Here is a 21,764-nt window from a genome sequence, read left to right as displayed (position 1 = left end):
GCAGGAGAAATTGCCGTCCGCACAGCAGGGGAACAGCTGACGTTACTGAACCCCAATAACACGGCAGCAAGTGTTGACTGTGCAGACAGCACTTCCGAGCGCCAACTGGCGGTGTTGGAGCCCAGGGTAAATACTAAAAACGGAGGAGCCAGAGGTGTAATTGGAGCAAGTTTTAAATAAGTAGCACAGTGAATATGGACAGAGCAGGAGAAATTGCCGTGAACACAGCAGGGGAACAGCTGACGTTACTGAACCCCAATAACATGGTAGCAAGTGTTGACTGTGCAGACGGCACTTCCGAGCGCCAACTGGCGGTGCTGGAGCCCAGGGATAAGAATGAAAACAGAGGAGCCAGAGGTGTAATTCGAGCAACTTTAAAATGTGTAGTACAGTGGATGTGGACAAAGCAGGAGAAATTGCCGTCCGCACAGCAGGAGAACAGCTGACGTTACTGAACCCCAATAACACGGCAGCAAGTGTTGACTGTGCAGACGGCACTTCCGAGCGCCAACTGGCGGTGCTGGAGCCCAGGGATAAGAATGAAAACAGAGGAGCCAGAGGTGTAATTCGAGCAACTTTAAAATGTGTAGTACAGTGGATGTGGACAAAGCAGGAGAAATTGCCGTCCGCACAGCAGGAGAACAGCTGACGTTACTGAACCCCAATAACACGGCAGCAAGTGTTGACTGTGCAGACAGCACTTCCGAGCGCCAACTGGCGGTGTTGGAGCCCAGGGTAAATACTAAAAACGGAGGAGCCAGAGGTGTAATTGGAGCAAGTTTTAAATAAGTAGCACAGTGAATATGGACAGAGCAGGAGAAATTGCCGTGAACACAGCAGGGGAACAGCTGACGTTACCGAACCCCAATAACACCGCAGCAAGTGTTGACTGTGCAGACGGCACTTCCGAGCGCCAACTGGCGGTGCTGGAGCCCAGGGATAAGAATGAAAACAGAGGAGCCAGAGGTGTAATTGGAGCAACTTTAAAATCTGTAGTAGTGAGAATGTGGACAGAGCAGGAGAAATTGCCGTCCGCACAGCAGGGGAACAGCTGACGTTACTGAACCCCAATAACATGGTAGCAAGTGTTGACTGTGCAGACAGCACTTCCGAGCGCCAACTGGCGGTGCTGGAGCCCAGGGATAAGAATGAAAACAGAGGAGCCAGAGGAGTAATTGGAGCAACTTTAAAATGTGTAGTACAGTGGATGTGGACAAATCAGGAGAAATTGCCGTCCGCACAGCAGGAGAACAGCTGACGTTACTGAACCCCAATAACACGGCAGCAAGTGTTGACTGTGCAGACGGCACTTCCGAGCGCCAACTGGCGGTGTTGGAGCTCAGGGATTACAGTTCAGGTGGTAGAAACATGAACAGAACAGGAGACCTGGATACTGTTGCCAACCAATTATTTATTCTGGAAGAGGACTGGCAAATTCATGAGAGATCCAGGCCTTGTTCATTTTGAGAAAAGTAAGCCGGTCAACGTTATCGGAGGATAGTCGCATGCGACGGTCTGTTAGTACACCACCTGCGGCACTAAAGACGCGTTCCGATAATACACTAGCAGCAGGGCAAGCTAGCACCTCCAGTGCATACTGACTAAGCTCTGGCCATGTATCCAGCTTACAGACCCAAAACTTGAAGGGAGAAGAGCCGTCTGGGAGTACACTAAGAGGGCAAGACATGTAGTCTGTCACCATCTGACGGAAACGTTGCCTCCTGCTGACTGGAGCTGTCTGTGATGGTGTAGACATTTGTGGCGGCGGGGACACAAAACTTTGCCACATTTCGGCCATACTGGTCTTGCCTTGTGCTGAGGCGCTGCTTCTGCTCCCTCTTTGTGCAGAGCTTCCTCCACTGCCTCGACGCACTGAGCTGCTTTGTAAAGCACTAGCAGCACTGCTCTCGGTTGGAATGGAGAACATGATGGAATGCACCAGTGCGTCTTGGTACTCCCGCATTTTACGCTCCCGGTTCAATGGTGTTATGAGGCTTTGTAAGTTGTCCCGGTAGCGAGGATCTAGGAGGGTGGACACCCAATAATCAGCCGTGTTGAGAATGTGGGCGATGCGGCGGTCGTTTCTGAGGCACTGCAGCATGAAATCAACCATGTGCTGCAGACTGCCAACTGGCCAAGAAACGCTGTCCCCTGCTTGAGGCGTGATCTCTGCCTGCTCTGCATCACCCCACCCTCGCTCTAGATACTGACTACTAGAGCATTGTGTACCTCCCTCCTCTGGACAGATGTCTTCCTCATCCATTGACTCCTCCTCATCCTCCTCACAAAGTGTCCCCTGCCTAGGCCTTTGTGAGGAACCACGTTGCGCAGACTGTAGATCAGCAGATGGCATTTGTGACTCCTCATCCTCCACCTCTTCCAAAACCTCGTCCCTTAGTGCTTGCAGTGTTTTTTCAAGCAGGCAGATAAGGGGGATAGTCATGCTGACTAGTGCATCATCTGCACTCGCCATCCGCGTGGAATAATCGAAGGCACGCAAAACGTGGCAAATGTCCTTCATAGAGGCCCACTCAGTGGTGGTGAAGTGTGAACGGCGCGCACTGCGACTTGTTTGCGCCTGCTGCAGCTGGTACTCCATTACTGCTGCCTGCTGCTCACACAACCTCTCCAACATATGTAACGTTGAATTCCACCTGGTGGGTAGGTCACATATGATGCGATGTTCCGGAAGACATAATCGGCGCTGCAGAGCTGCAATGCGTGATCTTGCATTGCTGGAACGCCGCAAGTGAGCGCACTCTATGCGGACCTTGTGAAGCAGTGCATCAAGATCCGGATAGTCCCTCAAAAAACTCTGCACGACCAAGTTGAGCACATGTGCCAGACATGGGATGTGAGTGAGGTTGCCTAGGCCCAGAGCTGCCACCAGATTTCGGCCATTGTCACACACTACCATGCCTGGCTGGAGATTCGCTGGCACAAACCACACGTCACTCTGCTGCTTGATGGCATTCCAGAGCTCCTGCGCTGTGTGGCTTCGATTCCCCAAAGAAATTAATTTTAATACGGCCTGTTGACGTTTGGCCACGGCTGTGCTCATATCGGTCATCATAACAGGTAACCGTTCACGGGTCGATGTGGAGGTAGACCGTGACGGCTCCTGCAGCGCTGATTCAGAGGAACTGGAGTATGAGGAGGAGTCAATGTGTACAGACTGGATTCCTGCAATCCTTGGAGTTGGCAGAACACGTACAGCGCCACTCTCAAGATCTGTACCCGGCTCCACAACATTTACCCAATGGGCAGTGAGGGAAAGGTATCGTCCCTGTCCATGCTTACTGGTCCACGCATCAGTGGTCAGGTGGACCTTGCTACTGACGGCGTTTTGTAGCGCATGTTTAATTTTTCCCTCCACATGATGTTGCAGGGCAGGGACGGCTTGCCTGCTGAAATAAAAGCGGCTGGGCACGTTGTATTGTGGGACTGCCAATGCCATAAAGTTACGGAATGTGTCAGTCTCCACCAGCCTGAATGATAGCATTTCAAGGGCCAGTAGTTTAGCAATGCCAGCATTCAGAGCCTGTGCTCGGGGGTGGTTTGCCGAGTATGGGCGCCTTTTCTCCCATGCCTGTGCTAACGATGGCTGTAGACTGGCCTGGGAGTGTGAGGATGACTGGGAAAGTGGTGCTGTGGGTGGAATTACACTGTGTCTCTGTACAACAGTGCCAGAGATTCTTCCATGGCGATCCTGTGAGGAAGCCGAACCAGCTGTGTGTGAGCTGGAGGAAGAGGCTACAACACGAGCTGAAGAGGTGGTAGGTGGCGCTGTAGGTTGGCCTAGGTCTTCAGTGTGTTTGTGTAACTCCACCACGTGCTTGGTCCGCACATGTTTCCACATATTTGTGGTATTGAGGTTGCTGACACTTTTCCCTCTTTTCACCTTCTGATTACACAGCTTGCATTTGACAAAGCAAATGTCATCTGCAACTGTGTCAAAAAAGGACCAGGCACTGCAAGTCTTGGGAGCGCCCGCTTTGGATTTTGGAAGAGCCATGCTCCTAATGGGTGCCGAAGTGGAGGCTACAGGCAACCAAGTCTGCCCCCTCCCTCTCCCTCCTTTTTGGGCCGTTCGGGGAATCTCTTCCTCAGAGCTGCTCCCACCACCTTCCTGTCCCTCACGCCATGATGGGTCAAGGACCTCATCATCTACACCACCCTCTTCAAACAACTGCTTCTCCTGGGTAGTCTCGACAGCACAGTACGCACCAGAAAGTGGCACCTGAGTCTCATCATCAGATGCGTACTGAGGTGTGCTGCTGACCATAGGCACTGGCCCACCCGCCTCTTCAGATTCAGAGAGACAAAACGGTTGCGCATCACTGCATACTACCTCTTCTTCAAATTCTCGAATTCTGCTTGGCTGGCCCCCTCTTTCCAAGCCAAGAGATTCAGAGAACAGAAGTAGAGTTGGCTCCTGTCCAGGGCTCTCTGACTGCCTGGGCAATTTGGCAGGTGGTGAAGAGACAGATGGGTGCTCTTCAGTGCTCAGGACCTGAGAGGATCTGGAACTAATTGAAGTCGATGCGTTAGCTGCCATCCATCCGACAACGGCTTCAATTTGGTCCTCGCGCAGCAGTGGGGTACGGCTAGCTCCTACAAAGCTGCGCATAAAGGACTGTTCCCTGGTAAAACTGGGGGATGCTGAGTCACTGGTGCCCGCAGCAGGCACAGAATCCCCACGTCCTCTCCCTGCAGGCACAGAATCCTCACGTCCTCTCCCTGCAGAAACTCCACGCCCACGCCCACGACCACGACCACATGCCTTACTCCCTGCCTTCTTCATCTTGGTAGACTGATAAAGATAGGCAGAAAAGTACTAAGGGCTTAGTGTGCTTATTCCTGAACAGCTGCTAACAGGTATAAGAAACACTAATTTTATAAAGTGTGGACTAGACTTTAATATGAGCTAATGTGGCCTACACAACTGTAAAGTGGAGTGTTTGGTGAACTTTATTTAGGTTTTTTTTGTCACAAAAAGACACTGGATGTGCCTAAAGATGTAATAACGATAGTATCACAAACTTTTTGTAGCTATTACAATGTAGGAAGGTAACCTACAATGCAATAGATGAGGCTGCAAAAAATAGGCTAATACTAATCTGGCTGGGGCTGCAGGGCCCAATGCTGCAGAAAGGCTCCTCTATCTACTCCTATATAGTGTGTTTGGAATCAATTTAGCTGAATATGGATGGAACCACCACACTAATAGGAGATATCAGGAAAAATTATGAATTGGCAATAAAGGACAATGTATGAGGCAGTGACACACACTGAGTGCACTACAACCAGACGGGGTTGAAGCACACACTACAGGGTGAGCTGCACTCACACACCAGACCTTGCAGACAGCGGTGAACAGTACAGATGCAGAGCACTGTGCACTAGTGCTGCAAGACGGAAAAAAATTTCTCTATCTACTCCTATATAGTGTGTTTGGAACCAATTTAGCTGAATACAGATGGAACCACCACACTAATAGGAGATATCAGGAAAAATTATGAATTGGCAAAAAAGGACAATGTATGAGGCAGTGACACACACTGAGTGCACTACAACCAGACTTGGCTGAAGCACACACTACAGGGTGAGCTGCACTCACACACACAGACCTTGCAGATAGCGGTGAACAGCACAGGGAACTGTGCACTAGCACTGCAAGGCACAGTGATTTAGAAAGTAGCTTGGGTAAAGCAGTATAGAGCAAATAGGTAGCTAAAACTGTCCCTCAGAACAACAGCGTCCTATCCCTAACTGAATTCACAGCAGAGTGAGCTCAAAATGGCGGCGGTGGCTTTTATAGTGCATCATGACATCATTTCAGCAGCCAATCACAGCCATGCCATTAGTTAAGATGCCTACATGCCTAACAGGATGTGCCCACACTTCTTAGGATCCTCATTGGCTGAATAAAATGAAAATGTCTCATTGCATTATGGGAACTTCCGATTCCGGTATACGATATTGCAATAGTATCGGAATTAAGTATCGGAATTCCGATACCGCGAATATCGGCCGATACCCGATATTTCAGTATCGGAATGCTCAACACTAGTCATCACCCCTTCCCTTTCCCTTTTTACCTTTTATACTTTATTATGATAAAAAGTTATTAATGTTTTCTACTTATATTCTACAATGTCACAACGATATACATTGGTTACCAATATGTTGTAAAATATGACATTTCAGTTTAATAAAAATTTATGGTTTAAAAAAAAAAAGAAGATGCTCCTTGTAGTCAGACCACCAACAATCAGTTCGTGATTCCCTATCCAATGACACTGCCAGAACTCATTGGACAGTTAAGAATTTTCAGGGTCTGACAAAAGAAATCGTAAAGTCCACTGAGAAGATTTGATGCTTTGGAAGAGGTGTAACTCAGGGACATTGTAGAGATGTAGGGAAATTCTTTTATGGAGAGTACCAGTGTTTACTCTATCAGATTTGTCAGTTGACCTGCATGACTATATAAGTGTATCTTTTTTTAATTTCATTTGTATGAAAGCTGCCCATAAACTGACCTCCATTGTGTTCAATGGAGAATCCACATTAATATTCACGTGAAATTTTCTATGGTAAATTCAAAAACTGCTTTAATGGGTAAGATGTCGCTTATTGAAGTAGATTCAGCCCAATAAAAAAACAGCCACACAATGATTATCTGTACTTAAAGGACTGTTCTTATAAGCACAGCACTCTCCAGCCTCCTGTCTTCCTGCCCACTGGGGGTTGTACACCCCTGTGGATGCATTCCCACGTTCAGGATTTGCTGTGGGTTTGAAGCTGAGTGTTTATACAGCGTCAAAACCTCAGCGGCCAAATGTTACAGCATAGTGGATGAATTTCTAGAAATCCCATGTCCACTATGAGTCTCCGTACACCTGTGGATCACCCGTGGAATCTGACATGTGGTGCGTCTTTCAGATCCGCAGCATGTCAATTTCTCTTGTGGGTCCGCATGCGGACATTCCCCATAGACTTGCTTATATAGGGAAAATCTGCATGTGTAAAAAAAAAGTCCGCTAAGTTGCATAAAATAATGTGGGAATTCTGCAGCGTTGGGGCCACAGCGGGTTCTGAAGGTGGGAACGCACCCTTAATGACTAATGACTTGGACCAACTGCATTGTCATGCCTCTGGCCCGAGCTGTGCACGCTCCCATACAGCAAGCAGAGGTGCAGGGACACTGATGCTTGTCTGATTCAGTGATCCCTTGCTTCAGAGCAGCACTTGCAAACTCTAAGACAAAGAGCTTAGAAGAATGCACTCCTTGCCAATAAAACCAGCCACCTCTAAAATACAGCAGCGAACAATAAAATTAAAAATCCCCCTTATTCTCTAGAATGGAGAGGACTTTTAATAGGAAGTAAACTGCAAAGTTTCTTGTTTTTACTAGGACATTGGAATTTTCCCCATTTATAATGAGAAAACCACTTTAATGAGGTTTAACCACATTCAGATTCACGACACATATGTATGATTATCCACTGTCTTTGAATTCTCTGTCAAATCAAGGTCATATTTTTCCGACTTTTAAAACCTCAGTGTGAATGTGCTTGTAAGATGGCAAACACCTTTTCCACTTTCTATTTCCCATTTGCAGCAGTTGCTAAAGAAACAGAAGTAGGGATCGTACCAGATAACAGTAATCCTATGTAATATTCCCTTACTTAACAGTAAGACCAGAACTCTATTAAAATGGTTTATATAAGGTCACAGTCAACCTATTAATAAAGCCTTTTTATATAAAAGCTCTGTCTGAATATTTTTATATACAAATTATGGCTTGTTCTTTAACGTAAGGGCACTTTTTTGTGCTGTTTTGTTCCCATTCTCAAATCCTGATGCAGAAGTTTTGTGTTCTATTAAAACCTGAAATCCCATTAGTTGGTGGAATCATGCAACACTTTTAAAATACCCTGAAAATGTTCTTTGTACTAGCCAAACCAATTATTAAAGGGACCGTGTCTTATAATAATGCTTATACTGATGAGAGCTGCTGGACAGGCCGAGCATTGCGGTCTGATCTTGGTCCGATTTATACTGCCTTTCGACTGCGCCCTAATAGTGCATAGTGATTAAAAGGTCTAGATACAATGCATGAGCTGTGATTTTTATCAAAACTGCAGCAAGCAGCCCAATAAGTGATATATCGCTAGAATTAGGGTCTTTGCCCCTACATCATGCTGCTCTCAGATGGGTTAGCTAAAACCTGGTGTCAAATTCCCTTTAACAGAGACCTATATTTAGTCTGTCCATATACTTAAAACAGCTCTTGACCAAAAACTTCCCCAACCTCCCATAAAAACGTATGATTAGCCATGACAAGCCATTTATTAAATACACTTGAGTCTCAGTGTGTCAAAGGGGTCTGACAAGAGAAAGCAATACCTACAGCCTCAAACGTGATCAAAGATATTGTAGGGATTCACTCTCTCTGGTAGTCGGTAGTGTTCACATAGGCAAGGGGGTGTGGTCCAAACATCTGACGTTTTATCATAAGACTCCAGTGGTTACAAAAACATAATAGCCTCTTCACACAAAGTTATGACAGGAAAACAGTTTGTGTATCAGCAGACAAATAACATCAGGGCAGGCACGACCGTTCAAAATACAGTCATTTCCCTCTCAGCTTCTGGCTGAGGCAGCCAACACTAGAGGACTTTTCTTCCTCCCACATATAGACCACAGCCCCTCACCCGTGTGGCAATCCTAACACTACCCCTGGCAAAGTTTGGTCAGCAACAAACAATCCTCTGCAGCTCCCAGCAGAATTCACACACTGCTCTGTTCCCCCCAGTACACTGAACGTCAAGTGAACCCATTTCCTGGTTCTAGACAAAAACCATGCTGGTGCCTTTAATCAAATTCTGCAGAGATGGTATTTAATCCTATCCTTCAAAGTTTTCCTACATACCCTCCTCCTTTGTCCATCTGTCAAACCACACTACCTACAGAGGCCAGTTTTTTGTTTTTTTTAGTGAGGGGTCGTGGCCAGTTCTGTATCGCTTCTCCCACCTTTTCCAACACTTTATACGGTCCCTGCCACTGTACCTGATCCCAAGGCCTAAAATGTCTCACTTGAGCCAACTAATTATTTCCTGGGTTTTTCTTCCTGTGCCTTGAGGAAGTGCTCTTTTACCTGGCCCTTCAATTTGGTCCCTTGACACAACAGATCATTATGCCTTGCCAGATGTGAAGACCAAACATCGGTTCTCGGCTCCTGGGGAACAACATTTACCACCCTTAAATTTTCCAGGGTACCTTTCAAAGTTAAGTTTCTGAGTTGGACTGTTCTAAAGTTTTCCCTGGACACCTCCAGCTCAGGGATATTGACTTTCGGGGATGCTTCCACATCCTTATTGCTAACCTGTATAGACAATGGCAACTCGTCAGCCTTGGCATGTGACAAGGTTTTTATCGCCGTAACCTGGTTGTCAGCCTAGCACCAGTCAGTATCACTTTCCCCCACAAATGGCAAAACAGAGGAAAATCATCACTGAAGATTATAGGATGCAACAAGTTTTTGACCACTCCCATTTTGTGGGTCACGGAATCAGTCTGTGTCATTGTTGACCCTGGCCACAGTAAAGTTCTTGGCGTCTCCATGAATACACTTGAACCACACCACATTCCCAGGAACTAGTACATGTAAAAGTGTGGCTCTACCAGGGTCACCAAACTCCCAGAGTCCAGAAGTCCCATCACTTGGACACTGTTCACAGTCACCTGGCATACCTTTGGCCCCTTAACATGATGAGGAACCGCACTGCAGATGGGATAGGTGAAGTAGGAGCAGCACTGGCCTACAGAGCAGTCCATCGGCTCTAAGGTCAAAAGACAAATGTCTAATATACAGTTAGGTCCATATATATTTGGACAGAGACAACATTTTTCTAATTTTGGTTCTAGACATTACCACAATGAATTTTAAAAAAAGCAATTCAGATGCAGTTGAAGTTCAGACATTCAGCTTTCATTTGAGGGTATCCACATTAAAATTGGATGAAGGGTTTAGGAGTTTCAGCTCCTTAACATGTGCCACCCTGTTTTTAAAGGGACCAAAAGTAATTGGACAGATTAAATAATTGTAAATAAAATGTTCATTTCTAGTACTTGGTTGAAAACCCTTTGTTGGCAATGACTGCCTGAAGTCTTGAACTCATGGACATCACCAGTCGCTGTGTTTCCTCCTTTTTGATGCTCTGCCAGGCCTTCACTGCGGTGGTTTTCAGTTGCTGTTTGTTTGTGGGCCTTTCTGTCTGAAGTTTAGTCTTTAACAAGTGAAATGCATGCTCAATTGGGTTGAGATCAGGTGACTGACTTGCCCATTCAAGAATATTCCACTTCTTCTGCTTTAATAAACTCCTGGGTTGCTTTGGCTTTATGTTTTGGGTCATTGTCCATCTGTAGTATGAAACGACGACCAATCAGTTTGGCTGCATTTGGCAGGATCTGAGCACACAGTATTGCTCTGAATACATCAGAATTCATTCGGCTGCTTCTGTCCTGTGTCACATCATCAATAAACATTAGTGACCCAGTACCACTGGCAGCCATGCATGCCCAAGCCATCACACTGCCTCCGCCGTGTTTTACAGATGATGTGGTATGCTTTGGATCATGAGCTGTAGCACGCCTTCGCCATACTTTTCTCTTTCCATCATTCTGCTAGAGGTTGATCTTGGTTTCATCTGTCCAAAGAATGTTCTTCCAGAACTGTGCTGGCTTTTTTAGATGTTTTTTAGCAAAGTCCAGTCTAGCCTTTTTATTCTTGATGCTTATGAGTGGCTTGCACCGTGAAGTGAACCCTCTGTATTTACTTTCATGCAGTCTTCTCTTTATGGTAGATTTGGATATTGATACGCCTACCTCCTGGAGAGTGTTGTTCACTTGGTTGGTTGTTGTGAAGGGGTTTCTCTTCACCATGGAGATTATTCTGCGATCATCCACCACTGTTGTCTTCCGTGGGCGCCCAGGTCTTTTTGCATTGATGAGTTCACCAGTGCTTTCTTTCTTTCTCAGGATGTACCAAACTGTAGATTTTGCCACTCCTAATATTGTAGCAATTTCTCGGATGGGTTTTTTCTGTTTTTGCAGCTTAAGGATGGCTTGTTTCACCTGCATGAAGAGCTCCTTTGACCGCATGTTTACTTCACAGCAAAAACCTTCCAAATGCAAGCACCACACCTCAAATCAACTCCAGGCCTTTTATCTGCTTAATTGAGAATGACATAACAAAGGGATTACCCACACCTGTCCATGAAATAGCCTTGGAGTCAATTGTCCAATTACTTTTGGTCTCTTTAAAAACAGGGTGGCACATGTTAAGGAGCTGAAACTCCTAAACCCTTCATCCAATTTTACTGTGGATACCCTCAAATGAAAGCTGAAAGTCAGAACTTCAACTGCATCTGAATTGTTTTGTTTAAAATTCATTGTGGTAATGTCTAGAACCAAAATTAGAAAAATGTTGTCTCTGTCCAAATATATATGGACCTAACTGCATGACCCAGGGCACGGCACGGCACCTCCAACAGACAATGTTATAAGTTGTACCCCTTGAACCTGGCTCTGAGCCCTCCTGGTACCTTAGGCGCTCCTGAGAGGGTAATCTTGGGCCCCTTCTTTTGGATATCCCTGAAAGATGAACTCAGGCTCCCTTCACTGCTAAGGGAGTTCTCTGCTGGCAAGTATCTTTCCACCAAGCTTACTAGGTCATCTGCATTCTGTGGATTTCCCAGGGCAACCCAGTTTTATACGGATTTAGGTAGTGAGTGTATAAATCTGTCCACTAACACTCTTTCCACCATTTGTGCCGGAGAGCAGCTCTTAGGCTACAGCCATTTCTGGACCAGGTGTAAGAGATCAAACATCTGGGACCAGGGAGGCTTGTCCTTTTGGTAGCTCCAGAGGTGCACCTGTTTCACCCTGACGGTCTGGGTTACTCCCAAATATGCTAGAATCTCCATCTTCAGCTTGCCGTACTCCTTGACATCTTACAGGGCGAAGTCATAGTATGCTTTCTGCTGTTCCCCAGTAAGGTATGGAGCCAGAACCATAGCCCATTGATCTGGGGGCAGTTTCTCCCTGTCTGCTACTTTCTCAAAGACAATCAGGAAAGCCTGCAGACATTTTCTGCAAGGCCTCTCCTACTGTTCTCCTCACACGGATACTGTCCCATTGGATGTAAGAAAGCACCTTGTCTCTGGCCTGGACAGCTTCTGCCAAGAGCCATTTACTGCTGATGTTGCTGTATCTGCTGCTGTATCTGCTGCTGTATCTGCTGCTGCACCTTGTCTAATTGCTTAACAAGCGTCTCTATGCTTTCAGCCTGTGTTTGTAATGGTGTGGCTACTTTTACCCATGAATTCAATCTTTACACAGCAATCATCTGTGCTTTCTGGGACTTCACACCTGCATTTCATCCACCAATTGTGTGGCTTCACTCTCTCTTGTAGTCGGTAGCATTCAGACAGGCAATGTAGTCTGATACAAACATCTAAAGTTTTATTAGTTTCACAAGACTCCAGTGGTTACAAAAACAAAATAGCCTCTTCCGGGCACAAAGGTATGACAGGAAAACAGTTTATGTACCAGCAGACAAGTAAAACCAGTGCAAGCTCATCCGTTCAAACCACAGTCCTTTCCCTTTCAGCTTCTGGCTGAGGCTGCCAACACTATAGGACTTGTCTTCTTCCCACACATAAACCATGGTCTCTCACCAGTGCGGCAATCCTGGCGCTCCCCCTGGCTCCGTTTGGTCAGCAATAAATGATTCTTTGTAGCTCCCAGCAGAATCCACACACCACTTTGTTCCGCCAGCACACTGAACACTAAGTGAACCCATTTCCTGGTTCTAGACAAAAACTAGGTTGGTGCCTCTAATCAAACCCAGCAGTGCTGGGAATTAACCCTTTGCTTCCCAGCTTTCCTACAATATATAAAATATCATAAATAATATATATAAATATATATTAATGTAATCCTAAGTACCAGAACCAAGCTTAGTACATGAATACAAGCACCAGGAATAACCTCAGTATGTATGTATGCTATAAAAACCAAGCTCATTAAGCAGATACGACACAAGAACCAAGTTCAATCTAGAGATTAATTGCAAGGGCATGCTCGGTGTTATCTTACAAACAAGACTGGTAGCAGCCATCATCCTACTCCGCAAATCTTACGGTCAATCCAGTACTGATAGAAGTCAGTGGCAGAATACACAATTACATTCAATGACTTTGGCCATAAATTTTCTGATTGGAGTCAGGGTGTTTCCTATTCTTCTCTGTCTGGCCCAGACTGCCATGACTTGTTTCTGCAGGGTTTGTTGCATAGGCATCTAAGACTCTTCACTTTCCTTCCTAAGGCCTTATTCAGATGGCTATGATGTAGCATTGTCTTATCATTCACATTATTATTTTTGCAAGTACTGGCTTTTCGCCAAGACTGATGACTTTAGAGGGAATCTGTCACCAGGCTTTTGATACCCCATCTGAGAGCAGCATGCTGTAGTGGCAGAGATCCTGATTCCAGTGATATGTGACTTACAGGGCTACATGTTGTAGTTTTGATAAAGTGCGCACGTTCAGGATTTGAAGCAGAAATTTCCTGAGCGTTTCTGCATCTCTTTGGCAGGAAAAACGCTGTGGAAAAAACGCGCGTTTTTGAAGCGGGATTTGAAGTGTTTTTTTTGTCCAGAAATGTATGTGGATGGGAACTAATAAACTGAGTTGAAAAAAAACTTTTTATGATGTCATTTCCTTGCCCAACCCCTCTTTTCCATTCTGCATTTTGCAAGTGACAATGCCACATGAAGAGCAGCCCCTGCGTCTCTGCAGCCCGTATATGTGTAAGGGGGAAGACCGGGGTGTAAGTGCTTTCAGAGCAAGGGATCCGGAACTGCTGGGGCCGTACCTCTTGTTGCAGGGGGAAGACAGACTGCAAGCAGAGGAGTCATGTGACAGGGAAGCAGGGGGTGTGTCGAGAGAGAGAGCTGGGAGGTCAGGTGACAGAAGGACTCCTGGTGTGATGAGAGAGAGGGAGAGACAAGGACGTTTGCGCGGGAAAGCGGAGCTGAGTCCTGCAGAGCAGTGTGAGAGGGTCCAGGCTCCTGGCTACAGGAATTGGAGCAAGGGATCCGAGTGCAGTGGACCGGAGGAGTCAAGCTGACTGTAGGGAGAAGAGACGCAGGGTCTGTGGAGCTGAGCAAGTGAGGTGCCGTGTTATGGACTAGGGGCTCAGCGGGTAAAACTGGAGACCACCTGCTGCCGCCAGAAGACGGAGCATTGTTTGGGCAGGGAAGCCTGAAGACAGCGTCACCAGCACCAGCTGGCAACTGCCTTGTAGAGGATACAAGTCAGCCAAGTGAAAAAACTGTCATTTGTTACCGGTTTGACTCTGCTACATCTAGTTAAACTGTAAACTGTCAGTTACAGACTAATATCTGCTATTTCCCCATATTTTCCCCTGTTACTCCCTGCGTGGAGATTCATCTTATCATAAACTTTCCCTGTTTATTAACCCTGTATTGGCTGCTCTGTGCTTCTGTGTCACTGCATCTAAAGTACCTGTGTTACATTTGGCGTAGTCGGCAGGATGCAGTCGTTAGACACAGACACTGTAGAGCAGTCCATCCTGGGAGCCCCTAAATCTAGCTTGCTGCTGGGGGACAATATGATGCTGTGGGACTGGATTGAGAGAGTTAGGAGTATGTTACGTATGCACCCGATGACCCCAGCTATGCAAGCTGAAATAGCCTTACTGACCCTGGATGGCGAGGCCCGACAGTCCGTGATGTACCGCCCTCCCCATGACTGGGATACTGTAGAAAAAGTGGTGCGGAAATGCATGGGGATCCCACCAATGTAGGAGAGCTGAGGATACGACTGTTTCACCAAGTGCAGCAGGAGGGGGAGACTGTGATGCAGAATGTTAATGCCTTACAGAGGGTGCATGCCTATATCACTAGAAGAGACGACATGGGGAATTTGGGAATGGGCCCCCCTGACGTGATCTTAAGGGACCAGTTTGTGGCAGGCCTCAGGGATGTGCAGCTGAAGCAGGCCTTGCGGGAGCGCCTGCGTGCCAACCCACATATGACTTTTCTAGAAGTGGGGGCGAAGGCACGTGTGAGAGAGCAGGAGATGGGGGTGACGGCCCTGGCAGGGATGGTCCGGAGTAATGAGGTACCCACCCCGCCAGCAGCTGAACCGGATGGGGCTTGAGAGATGCGGAAGGAGATACAGGAGGTGCGGGATGAATGGTCCAGTCTCAAGAAGACCCCTGCCCCGACACCAGAGATACCCAGATCGATTGCCCCAGTTATGGAAAGAATTGAATTCAGGCCCCTTCCTGCAGGAGAGTTCCATAGAGGAGGGAGGCAGCCCTACACAGACAGAGACACGACCTGCTGGAAGTGTGGAGGCGCAGGACATTACGCTAGGGGCTGTGCTAGCCGAGGGCGGCCCCTGTAGCGACAGCCGTTAAACTAGCGGGCTCCGTGTTCGGGGGACACAGCACGGAGCCTGAGGAAGGGGAAAGAAAAAAAGGAAGTCCCAAGGACCTAGTTTCCAGCAGCCCGACTGTCTGGTCCGAAATAAGCGGTCGGGCTGTTCACTGCTTGGTTGACACGGGATCCCAGGTGACTACAATGACAGAAGCCTACTTTCAACATCGATTTCCAGAGATAGCGCGGCCTGAATGGGGACCAGTAATTAGACTCACGGCATCTAATCAATTACCCATCCCGGTCGCAGGGGTGGTGTGGATGAAGATACGAGTGTGTGGAAAAGATGTGGGAAAAAAAGGAGTCGTCCTGGTCGCAGGGGGAACCGGAAGTGGACCCCCGGTGACCCTCGTAATGAATGTGCTGAAAGTGATCGGGCAAATTCTGCTTAGTGAGCCGAAGGAGATTCCTCTAGACCAGTGAGACCCGCAAACTCCTCAAAGGAGAGTCTTTCAACAGCTAATCCGAGCTGCCCAGTTTCAGGAGATGTCGAGTGAAAGATCCTGGGGAAAATAATAGTGCCAGCGGCTGCGGCGCTCACCTTACCGCCCGGACAAACTGTACTCACATTACCCTCACAGGCCTGCACACCTCTTGAGGGGGTTGAAGTTCACATAGAACCAACATCAATGGACAAAGTACCCCCCGGACTCTTGGTGGCTCGGACACCAAGGGTGGCAATGTTATAGTGCGGTGTGTTAATCTGGGCGAAGATGATCTCACACTCCCTCCCAGGGCGGAAATAGCCCAGATTCTGGGAATGCCAGAGAAGTTGGTACAGCTTTCCGCTGTACGAGGAGACCCCTGGACTCGGGCGGTCACCGTGCCGCCGGAACCCCACCGGGCTAGTGCAAAGAGGGGACGAAGAATCCTAGAATGAATGCGAGCTGAATTGACGGGACTTACACCTCGACAGGTGCAGCAGGTTGAGGATGTGCTGGAGCGGTACCAGGAAGTCTTTGCTCGCCATGAGGATGATTTTGGTTGCACCGAAGCCATTACCCACGAGATTCCTACTGGGAGCGCTGCCCCAGTGCGGGAGAGATATCGGCAGATACCTCCCCAGATGTATAAAGAGGTTAAGGAGATGCTAGCCCATATGTTACAGAATGGTGTGATGCGAGAGAGTCAGAGTCCGTGGGCAGCTCCGATTGTCCTGGTCCGGAAGAAAGATGGGACCCTGCGGTTCTGTGTGGACTATAGACGACTGAATGCCTGTACAGTACGGGACTCTTACCCACTACCCCGAATCGAAGAGTCCCTTTCGCCCTTAGGGAAGGCAAGATACTTCTCCTCCTTGGATCTGGCCAGTGGGTACTGGCAGGTGCCCGTGGCCGAACATGACCGTGCGAAGACGGCGTTCATATTACCTATGGGACTGTTCAAGTTCAATCGGGTGCCCTTCGGCCTGACTAACGCCCCCGGGATGTTCCAGCGTCTGATGGAGAGGTGCCTGGGCGATTTGAACTTCGAGGAGACACTGATTTACCTTGACGACATAATTGTCTATGCCGCCACCTTCGAGGAGCACCTCCAGCGACTGGAGCAAGTACTGAGTCGCCTACAGAGTCATGGCCTAAAGGTGAAGCCCCAGAAGTGCCACCTATTCCGCAAACAGATCGAATATCTCGGTCATACTGTGTCCGGTGCAGGAGTCAGGCCCACCCAGGAAAAGGTGGCCGCCGTACAGGAGTGGCCTACTCCGAAGACAGTGAAGAACGTTCGGGCCTTCCTGGGACTTGCCGGGTACTACTGAAGATTCATGAAGAACTTCACCCGCATAGCCAACCCATTGCTGGAGCTACTTAAGGGAGTGCCGGCGGGCTCCAAGAATCAGACGATTCAGTGGGGAAGTAGCCAGGAAGAGGCCTTCCATGCCCTAAAAATGGCCCTGACCGAGGCCCCAATACTTGCCTATGCGGATTTCTCCCAACCCTTCATACTCCACACTGATGGGAGCCTACATGGTCTGGGAGCCGTGTTATCTCAAGTACAGGAGGGGAAAGAACACGTGATTGCGTACGCCAGCCGCTCCCTTCATGACTCCGAGAGGAACCCAGATAATTATAGCTCTTTCAAATTAGAGTTGCTGGCTCTGCTTTGGGCAATGACCGAGAAGTTTGCGGAGTATTTGTCCGGGTCCGAAGTACTGGTGAGAACTGATAACAACCCGCTGGCCCACCTGGAGAATGCGAAATTTGGGGCCCTGGAGCAGCGGTGGGTGGCCCGCATGGCCAGGTACCGGTATAAGATCGCCTACCGGTCTAAGGCAGAGAATACTCATGCCGACGCCCTCTCCAGAGTGACATATGAACGGCCTGATCATGACCGCGATGAAGATTTGGAGGCGGATGAGACCCCTAGCTTCCGAAGTTTCATCGGACCGCTGGCTGTGGCGCAAGGACAGATCGGAGAGACGTCGGAAGAACAAGTGCTAGGACAGCCAAGAGATGACTGGATCTGACTTCAACAGACTGACAGAGAAGTTGCTCAATTACGTCAATGGGTGGCTTTGCGGCAAGTCCCCAGTCGAGAAGAGAGGAGTACCCTGTCCTCGGGAGCACTGAAAATGCTGGGACAATGGGAGAGACTGTGTTTGCGAGACGGCCTGCTGTACCGATGGGTGCAGTTACTGTGAGAGTTCGGGACCACCTGGCAAGTGGTGATCCCAGAGAAGTTGGTCGGAGTAGTGGCTAAGGAAGCTCATGAACGAGGGGCTCACTTCGGACCAGAGAAGACGTTTCAGTGGTTGCAGAGGCTGGTGTATCATCCCCGACTGCGAGCAACAATAGAAGACACTTGTCGAAGATGTCGGAGCTGTGAACTTGTAAAGCCCCTGGAGCAGTGGGTTCCCATACAAACTATTGTGACTTCTGCCCCCTTGGAGGTGCTGATGATCAACTATTTGTTGGACCGGCGCATCTCGGGTATGAACATTGCCTGGTAATGACAGACCACTTCACCAAGTTTGCGGTAGTGACCCCGACCAGAGACCAGACCGCCGAGTCAGCTGCGCAGGCCATCTGCCGAGACTTAATTCGGGTGTACGGCTGCCCAAAGAGGATTCATTCCGATCAAGGCGCCTGCTTCCCAGGCCGGGTGATGGAAGCGCTGCACCGGTTGTACAAGATTGAGAAGTCACGGACTACTCCTTACCACCCTCAAGGAAATGGGGCCTGTGAACGCTTTAATCGGACACTGATCCAAATGCTCCGCACGTTGGAGGAAGATCGGAAGGTACGATGGCCTGAGTTTGTGGCCGAGCTGGTGTGGGTCTACAACAACCGAGTGAATAGTACAACGGGGTTCACTCCCTTATACCTTGCTGTTCGGACGAAAGGGGCAAGAGATCACCGAGTTAGAGCTGGACCCCGAGGAGGACTACCCACGGACGGGGGTGTCGTCCTGGGTCCGAGAACATCGTCATCGACTGCAGACCCTCCAATGGTTGGTACAACAAAAGTTTCAGGAGCTCAAACATCATGAGATATTGCCTCTTCGAGGGACAGCTCTGAGGCCCGGGGAGCGGGTGTTGGTTCGGGACAGGCGGCCCCGGGTCAAATTGAGTAGGCGGTGGGAACGGACCCCACACCGAGTGAAGCGCAGGATTGGCGGTGAAGGACCTGTGTATGAAGTTCAACCCGAGGGGGCTGAAGGAGCCCCTACCAGAGTGGTTCATCGTAGTATGCTGCTACCCTGTCTGTCTAAAGATGACGAGCATGGAGAAGAATCACCTGCTTCTAGAGAGGGACCTGTCACAGTTGCCCCAAGCCACAACGTGGACGAAGAAGAGTTGTTGATTCTACCTCCGAGCCCCAGCACTCGATTACCTGCAGTCCCCAGTGCAGGCGGCGAGGGAACAACATCGGTTGAAGCCACCGGGCAGGCGGAGATTGGTAATCCGAGTGACCCTGCACCCCCCATCGGTCAAACTGAGTTACGCCGGTCAGAACGGACAACAGCAGGAGTGCCTCCTCATCATTACGAACAAGATCAATTCATATGGTACCGTATCATCCAGGAAGTCCAAGAATGTGAACGTTTGATGAAGGAACTCTCGCCCGTGGAAGGGCGAGTTAAAGGAGAGCGGGAGTGTAAGGGGGAAGACCGGGGTGTAAGTGCTTTCAGAGCAAGGGATCCGGAACTACCGGGGCCGTACCTCTTGTTGCAGGGGGAAGACAGACTGCAAGCAGAGGAGTCATGTGACAGGGAAGCAGGGGGTGTGTTGAGAGAGAGAGCTGGGAGGTCAGGTGACAGAAGGACTCCTGGTGTGACGAGAGAGAGGGAGAGACGAGGACGTTTGCGCGGGAAAGCGGAGCTGAGTCCTGCGGAGCAGAGCAGTGTGAAAGGGTCCAGGCTCCTGGCTACAGGAATTGGAGCCAGGGATCCGAGTGCAGTGGACCGGAGGAGTCAAGCTGACTGTAGGGAGAAGAGACGCAGGGTCCGTGGAGCTGAGCAAGTGAGGTGCCGTGTTATGGACTAGGGGCTCAGCGTGTAAAACCGGAGACCGCCCGCTGCCGCCAGAAGACGGAGCATTGTTTGGGCGGGGAAGCCTGAAGACAGCGTCACCAACACCAGCTGGCAACTGCCTTGTAGAGGATACAAGTCAGCTAAGTGAAAAAACTGTCATTTGTTACCGGTTTGACTCTGCTACATCTAGTTAAACTGTAAACTGCCAGTTACAGACTAATATCTGCTATTTCCCCATATTTTCCCCTGTTACTCCCTGCGTGGAGATTCATCTTGTTATTATAAATTTTCCCTGTTTATTAACCCTGTATTGGCTGCTCTGTGCTTCTGTGTCACTGCATCTAAAGTACCTGTGTTACATTAGCCCGTATATGAACCTGCTCTTAATTAGTGTGCTAAATATCCTACGTCTGCACAGCGAGCAGGTAAGATAAATGTAGCTAGAATGTACATTTCATTTTATTTTTTTTATTGTTCCATAGGAGGAGTCTAGAAGAAGACCGAAAAAACTCTGGGTACACCCTATAGTGCAGGAGAGATGTGACAAGGGGCACTTCTATGTGCTAAATCAAGATCTAAGGAGGTAAGTTATTATTGGAAAAAAGTATATTGTCATCTGTGTGTACCTAATGTTTTTTTTTTCCAGATATCCGGAAAACTTTCTGGCATTTTGTTGCATTCTTATCCATGCATTTGACCGCCTGCTGCATATTCTATCACCCCAGTTGGACTACTGCGACACTGTAATGAGAAAGGCCATCTCTGCTGAGGAAAGGCTGCTCATCACCTTGCGGTAAGTAAAAAAAAATAGAAACGAACATCTCCTTTGAATAGCGTCCACGGGCCGCTGTTCACAGGATGGTGTTCATGACAGCAACAGAGGTCATCATGTGACGCCAATAATGTTATGGCAATGCATTAGTGCCACTTCATCACATCATGGGTGCACCAATGCTTGTCTACAAGAATGCGCTTCCAGCCGCCACATGTTAAATCCCGCTGTCACGGTTTGTCAGCGGCATTTAACTGCAGCCATTACCTGCATCTGATAACTTCATCGGTCATTTCATGTGTTAATTTCTTTTTTGTGATTTCTAATAAAAAAAATTAGGTAATCTACATATGATTTTAGGCCATGGCTACACTATCAGTATTTGGTCAGTATTATTTCTGAATATTTGGTCAGTATTTTTTATCAGCAGTGGGAGCCAAAACCAGGTGAGGAGCAATCAGAGAAAAGATATAATAGAAACAAGTCACCAATTCTGCATTTATCACCCACTCCTGTTGTCTCCCACTCCTGAGAAAAAATACTGACCAAATACTGATAGTGGGGCCGTGGCATTAATGTAATAATGTTGTCTTGTATTCCTTTTTATTGGTTTTTCTAATCATCTTATTTTTTATTTTGCAGCTTTCTGATCCCCAATGAAAAAACAAGATAATCAAGAAAAGTGTATATTATTTCTAATAATTTTTTTAAAAAAAATTGTTCTTTTTCCATAATAAACCTAAATTTGTTTGATTTTCAATACAGTCTCCATCAGTTATTGAATTATCGCCTTCTACATGGTGTTCTGGTCAATCGACAACTCACAACTGTATGTAAGTCTACGACAGCCACAACAAGGCTAGAACGTGGCTATCATACACTTACACTGTGTGCAGAATTATTAGGCAAGTTGTATTTTAGAGGATTATTTTTATTATTGATCAACAACTATGTTCTCAATCAACCCAAAAGACTCAAAAATATCCA

The 21,764-nt window shown here is 47.9% G+C and overlaps 1 long non-coding RNA gene across 1 annotated transcript in view; it reads left to right on the top strand.

Moving 5' to 3' along the window:
• Positions 1-21,456, top strand: part of LOC141271061 (uncharacterized) — a 38,092-nt gene extending 16,636 nt beyond the window's left edge. Inside the window, exons 3-5 of the long non-coding RNA XR_012321816.1 lie at positions 20,488-20,588; positions 20,652-20,798; positions 21,420-21,456. This is a non-coding gene — a long non-coding RNA (uncharacterized lncRNA). The remainder of the gene's footprint in view (positions 1-20,487; positions 20,589-20,651; positions 20,799-21,419) is intronic.
• Positions 21,457-21,764: the final 308 nt, after the last annotated feature.

The sequence above is a fragment of the Phyllobates terribilis genome, unplaced genomic scaffold (assembly GCF_046119375.1).
Source record: "Phyllobates terribilis strain yellow unplaced genomic scaffold, ASM4611937v1 Scaffold_5__5_contigs__length_657084704, whole genome shotgun sequence".
In the NCBI taxonomy this organism is placed as follows: domain Eukaryota; kingdom Metazoa; phylum Chordata; class Amphibia; order Anura; family Dendrobatidae; genus Phyllobates; species Phyllobates terribilis.
Note: the sequence above shows the minus strand (reverse complement) of the source record. Positions and strands in the feature narration are given on the sequence as shown.